Source organism: Ursus arctos, unplaced genomic scaffold (genome assembly GCF_023065955.2).
Source record: "Ursus arctos isolate Adak ecotype North America unplaced genomic scaffold, UrsArc2.0 scaffold_3, whole genome shotgun sequence".
Classification (NCBI taxonomy): Eukaryota; Metazoa; Chordata; class Mammalia; order Carnivora; family Ursidae; genus Ursus; species Ursus arctos.
In genome coordinates this window covers 46,928,326-46,934,325 of record NW_026622985.1, presented here as the reverse complement: position 1 = coordinate 46,934,325, position 6,000 = coordinate 46,928,326, and the positions used below count along the sequence as shown (strand labels likewise).

The 6,000-nt window shown below is 39.9% G+C and overlaps 1 long non-coding RNA gene across 1 annotated transcript in view; it reads right to left on the bottom strand.

Annotated features, from left to right (window-relative positions):
- Nucleotides 1-593: 593 nt before the first annotated feature.
- LOC123001451 (uncharacterized) overlaps nucleotides 594-6,000 on the bottom strand; it is a 76,664-nt gene continuing 71,257 nt past the window's right edge. The window contains exons 6-7 of the long non-coding RNA XR_006410358.2: nucleotides 3,720-3,880; nucleotides 594-1,111 (exon numbers count right to left, since the gene is read on the bottom strand). This is a non-coding gene — a long non-coding RNA (uncharacterized LOC123001451). The remainder of the gene's footprint in view (nucleotides 1,112-3,719; nucleotides 3,881-6,000) is intronic.

Here is a 6,000-nt window from a genome sequence, read left to right as displayed (position 1 = left end):
CCTCTCCAGACTACTCTAATTTTATACTAGCTGATCTCCATATTAACTGTTGTGAATAAATAATAACCCTAACTTTAAAGCTCTCTGGATAAAGTTACCCATGTGAGATGGGGCTCAGTTGTATGTCAAAAGCTACCCCTGTGACTTTCAAGTTGGAGTTGTACTGAAATCATGTTGTGGTTGTTTGTGGGGGTTTTTTGACTCATAACATTTTATGTTAATGTCACTTCTCTACAGTTTGGCTGTCCCCAAACCTCTGGGGCTGTCTCATTTTTGGTTTCCAACAGTATATATCACATGAACTGGTTTTCAGTTTGCATATCTCAAACATATTTTCCAAATTTGGGATAAAACTAACATTGTTTGTTGTTGTATTGAGGTCATGGCAATGAAATTGTTATTTTTATATTATTATATTTATATTGATGATAAGGTAATTAATCAGTCTCACAGGTTCTAACAAACCCAGTGACCTTTTTCTAAAACTATTTTGTAATCTTTTGCTTGTCTGAAATGAAATTCGTGGAACATACAAATCTGTTTATACATATAAACTAATACAGATTACCATGATATAAAGAAACATGAAGAAGTATAAGAAAAGTGCCTTACAGCAAAACATATATATGCCAATATGTAAATGCACAGCCACTATTTCACTAAAATATAAACACAGCCTTGTGCATTTTCCAAAGGCTCCAGATAACTAGCCTGTGACATGTCCTTCTTACTATAATGCCCAATCCTGACTCCCCAAAATTCTCCATCTTCTGGTTCTCAAACTGTCTTACTTTCCACCACTGTGTTCGGTTTTTCTGTTTGCACAGAAGCAATGGATTTGTTGTCCTGCTGCTTCTTCCAACGCTGATAGATAGGCTGGATTGCTTGGCACGGAGTTTCAGTCTTCTAGAGAAAGAGCCACTAAAGAAATTTATGTTCTTAGCTTTCCCCGGTCTGGCTGAATATGAAGCTGGGAATCTCAGTTTCTATGTGAAAGTTCCCATTTCTTTTGCTAGGCTTCTGATTTGACGGCTCTGGCTGTAGAAGTTCTAGGCGGCGCGGTTTGTTAAAATTTTAACAGTCTGCCTTCTCTGACAGAGAACACACTGATCTGTTATAGATTGAAAGAGAATACATTTGAGACCCATGTGAATTACTGTTTTTCCAAACTATTTACTCATTATATATTTAAAGGTCACCAGTACACATCAGTGTTTTAACTTTCTGGGAATTTATTCACTGCTGGTAACTTAAATGAGGCCGCCCTGCTTTTCATTACTGGCTGGTATTTTTAAGTCTGTGAGTTCTGAACTTCTAACGTAGCAGCAGAACAGAATAGCTTGGTTTCAACATTCTGAATTGTGGCAAGGAGGTTTCATATTCCCAAGATGACCATAGGAACCGGATGTGATGTCATCCCCTTTAGTCACCAACATTCTTCTCAACAACAGCTTCATGTTTTTGCCACATTGGGCAAGATCTGAGGGGTCTGAGTTGCAGTTAAAACATTGCCAAGTTTCTGTTTGAGCAGGATAAAATGATCTCTTACGATAATTTATTTTTATTCTCTCTTTAGAAACACTGTTATTTGATGGAGGAGTAAACAGTTTTTAATAGTTTTCTCCACATGGTGGGATCATGTGTGGTTTCCATTTGTTTGATTAGGCTTTGCCAGATTTTAAAACTTGTCACTATAAACAAGATTCTTTTTATAATTAAAAAGAAACCTGCCACATACTATCACAATTATAATCAATATTGTTTTTTTTTTTTTCAAATGAATGTTTTATCATTGTTCTGGGCAAGGGTCTTGAAGGAAATTTGCCAAGATTCTTGTGCTTCTTACACTTTAATATACATAGAAATCACCTGATATGTTGTTATTAAAATGTAGATTCTGGGGGCCCCTGGGTGGCATAGTTGGTTGAGCGTCTGACTCTTGGTTTCAGCTCAGGTGGTGATCTCAAGGACGTGAGATCCAGCCCTGAGTTGGGCAACAGGCTCAGTGTGGAGTCTGCTTGAGTTTCCCTCTCCCTCTGCCCCTCCCGCTTGAGCTCTCTTGCTCTCTCTCAGTGTCTCTAATAAATAAATAAATCTTTTTTTAAAAAAATGTAGATTCTGGTTCAGGAAGTCTGAAATCGTGCATTGACCTTAGAAAGTCGTTGGTGATGCTCCTGCTGATGCTGCTGGTCTGATAACCACACTTTGAATGGCAAGTTCTGACCAGAGGTCAGCTCACAGGCAAACCACCTGGAGGGCTCGTTAAAAGTGCTGATTGTCCCTGGTCCCAACCCCACCCTGCTGTTTCTGATTCAACAGGTCTGGGGTTGGGCCCGAAGATTTGCATTTCTAAGCAGGTGAAGTGGATGCTGCCTCAGGACTTTAGTGAAGGCAACTCTGGGGCCCTGTTATTCCCAATCTGGTTTCTAGACCACAGAAGCATCAGCATCACCCGGGAGCTTGTTAGAAATGCAGAATCTCAGGCCCTACTCCAGACCTACTAAATGAAAACCCGTATTTTAACAAGATCCACAGGTGATTCACACATTAAAATTCGAGAAGCACTACCTAGACAGTCTAGGTAAATCAGCCACTCTCAACTTCAGCTACCTGTTATAACCAACTGTGGAACTTTTTAAAAATCCTGATGCCTAGGCTGTACCTCAGAACAATTCCACCAGAATCTCTGTCACTGGGACCAAGACATCATTAGTTTCTTTCTTTCTTTCTTTCTTTCTTTCTTTCTTTCTTTCTTTCTTTCTTTCTTTCTTTCTTTCTTTCTTTCTTTCTTTCTTTTAGATTTTATTTGTATATTTGACAGAGACAGCCAGCGAGAGAGGGAACACAAGCAGGGGGAGTGGGAGAGGAAGAAGCAGACTCCCAGCGGAGGAGCCTGATGCGGGGCTCAATCCCATAACGCTGGGATCATGCCCTGAGTAGAAGGCAGACGCTTAATGACTGAGCCACCCAGGAGCCCCACATCATTAGTTTCTAAAACTCCCCAGGGGATTGCAATGTGTGGTCAAATTTGAGAACCACATCGTAGATGACACTGGAGAATGGAAAGGTAGACATCAAATAAATGAAGACTTGCAGGCGTTCCTTTTCCCTGTTGTTACCCTGTTAGTGCGGCATCAGCCATCGGCGAACGGGAAACTGTTTGGGTCAGGGCATTAAGTTGCTTTGCTATACTGGATTTATGGGATCTACATACACATTTTGGCTCTGTTGCCCCCCCTCGCTTGGCTCTAGCTTTCTCATATGCAAACAGAAGCTAACTGATCTTGTGTTCTGCCCTCTCTGGGCTGAGACCTTAGAAATGCAGCCCCCTGGCATTTAGGTTGCTGTCTTCCTACTTTCATTCAAAAGTGTTATATTCTGTTCTCTAGTTAGATTTTAATGGGAACAGAAAGAGCTCCTGCATGGATAAAATATACCAACATGCAGATTAAGCTACCTTAGAGAGATAAAGATCACATAATTTAGGAGACACAAGAGGTGATTTATGTGATAGATTAAGTAGATAGAATAAAACACTATCCTCGACCATATGTAGGTCATTTTCCCTAAAATCATAGAGTGGTCTTGTGTGGACATGTGATCTGCAACACTTGCTATTTTAAGTCTCTCTTAATATTCTCGGCCTTTAAACCTTTTCTAGGCCAGCCAAAGGTTTGTGGTTGATTATTGATTTTGGAAGAAATTCATGCATTACTCACCTATGGAGACGTGTTAGATTTGTTATTTCCAAGGGTAATAAAATATGCTTTTAATTCTGGATAATGTTTCTTAATTTTATGTTCCAGGAAAGGGTGAACTCCATTTCTATGTACATACCATGGGAATTTCTGTATGCATAAGGGCCATGATGTAGTTTGTTCTGAAAAGAGAAGAATAGTTTATGAAGAGAATGAAATTTATTCTAAATTCCTCCTCAGAAATGAGGAATATTTTTGAGAGTTTTCCTCCTTTCTATCTTTGTCAACTTTTAAATTTATTTAAATCTTTTTGATTCAACTTCTGTCACCTCACAGGCTAAAAATTCCCACAAATTTACTGCCTATTATTGGCTATCTAGTCCTTTCACTTTTCCTACATTTCCTTGCCCTAGTGAGGCACGAGTTGTTGATCTTCTCTCCTCCCTGTCTTCCTGATTGCAGTCCACAGGGGAGGCCTCTCCCAACACCTCCCATAACTCCTTCATTGTGTGATTGTCCCTGTCAGGATGCTCTCTGTCCTGTGCTAGCTTTCCTGAGGGCAGCAGCATAACTACACACAGACTACATTTTGATTGAGGCCAGTGCCCAGGATTCTGTTGGCTTTTGTATAGAGTTTTGTTTTCTTGGGGTTTATTCTTTTTTTTTTTTTTTTTAAAGATTTTATTTATTTATACGACAGAGAGACAGCCAGCGAGAGAGGGAACACAGCAGGGGGAGTGGGAGAGGAAGAAGCAGGCTCACAGCAGAGGAGCCTGATGTGGGACTCGATTCCGGTACGCCGGGATCACGCCCTGAGCCAAACGCAGACGCCTTAACGACTGCGCTACCCAGGCGCCCCTCTTGGGGTTTATTCTGTTGTACATTTTGGATATGTCAGGAACAAATTGATTCCTCCGGGGTCCCCTTCCCTGCTGTAGCTGAGAGTCCAGTGTCATCACCCTGTGAGGACAAGAGGGATTATTCTTCCCTAACTCTATTGCCTAGATCAAATTAACCAAATAATTACCAAATGGTACTTTCCCTGCGGCTGATGGGACACAGTCATAGTTTGCAAGGAGGGGAATGGAGGTGAGTGGTTGTGTAAGAGAAGGACGTACACATACACAATACCATTTCATCAACACCTATAGGTATTCTGTTGTACAGCAGATCTCTAGAACATATTCATCTAGCATAACTGAAGCTTTATACCCATTGAACAAAAATTCCCTATTTTCCCCAACCTCCAACCCCTGGAAACCACTATTGTACTTTCTGCTTCTGTGAGTGACTATTTTATGTTCTTCATATAAGTAGAATCATGCAGTATTTATTCTTCTGCAACTGGTTTATTTCATTTAGTGTGATGTCCTCCAGGTACATCCACATCGCAAATGGTAGAATTTCCTTCTTTTTAAAGGCTGAATAATATTCCATTTTGTATATATACCATGTTTTTAATACCCATTCATCAATTGGTGGACACTTGGTTTGTTTTCGTATCTTGATTATTGTGAATCATGCTGCATGAACATGGGAGTGAAGATACATATTCAAGATCCTGAAGTGGGATTCCTGGATTATATAGTAGTTCTACTTTTCATCTTTGGAGGGAGCTCCATACTATTTTCCGTAGTTACTTCAAGGTAGTTCTCACGTTAAGGCTTCTTACCACAAACAAACAAACCACAAAAAAAAAAAAAAAACACAAAAAACAAACAAAAAAAGGGACACAAGGAAACTTCGGGAGGTATTGGAGAGATTTATTACCTTGGTGGTGATGGTATCATGGGTGTTTGTATATGTCTAAGTTATACATATCAAGTATGTGCAGTTCTTCGTATGTCAGTTATATCTCAATAAAGCTATTTAAAAAGATGCATATATATAAAACTGACTCTGATGCATGGCTTTGTGGCTAAGGATGAGGGAAGAGATACAATGAATCTCAAAGGGAAAGGGTCAAGAGGTTGAGGGAGACTGGGTGCATGAGTATTGCCATCACATTTCAGTGACTCTGGAACCCCTGCTGGGGAAACCCTGCCAGTATTAAAAGCTGAGAGCATGGAGCCAGCTGGTAAGTACCTGGTTAAATACTCTTACCTCATATTACCTAAGACCTCTCTCTGCCAGGTATTAAAACATAGATCCAAGATCCAACTTAAAACATCATAAAACATTACAGGGACACCATTTTAATCAGATTGAAAACAAAATCTCCACCATAAACATTATGGAGAAACTTATTGAATAAAACAGTAAACCATGGCTCTCTTACTACATGGAAGACTCAAAAATAAAG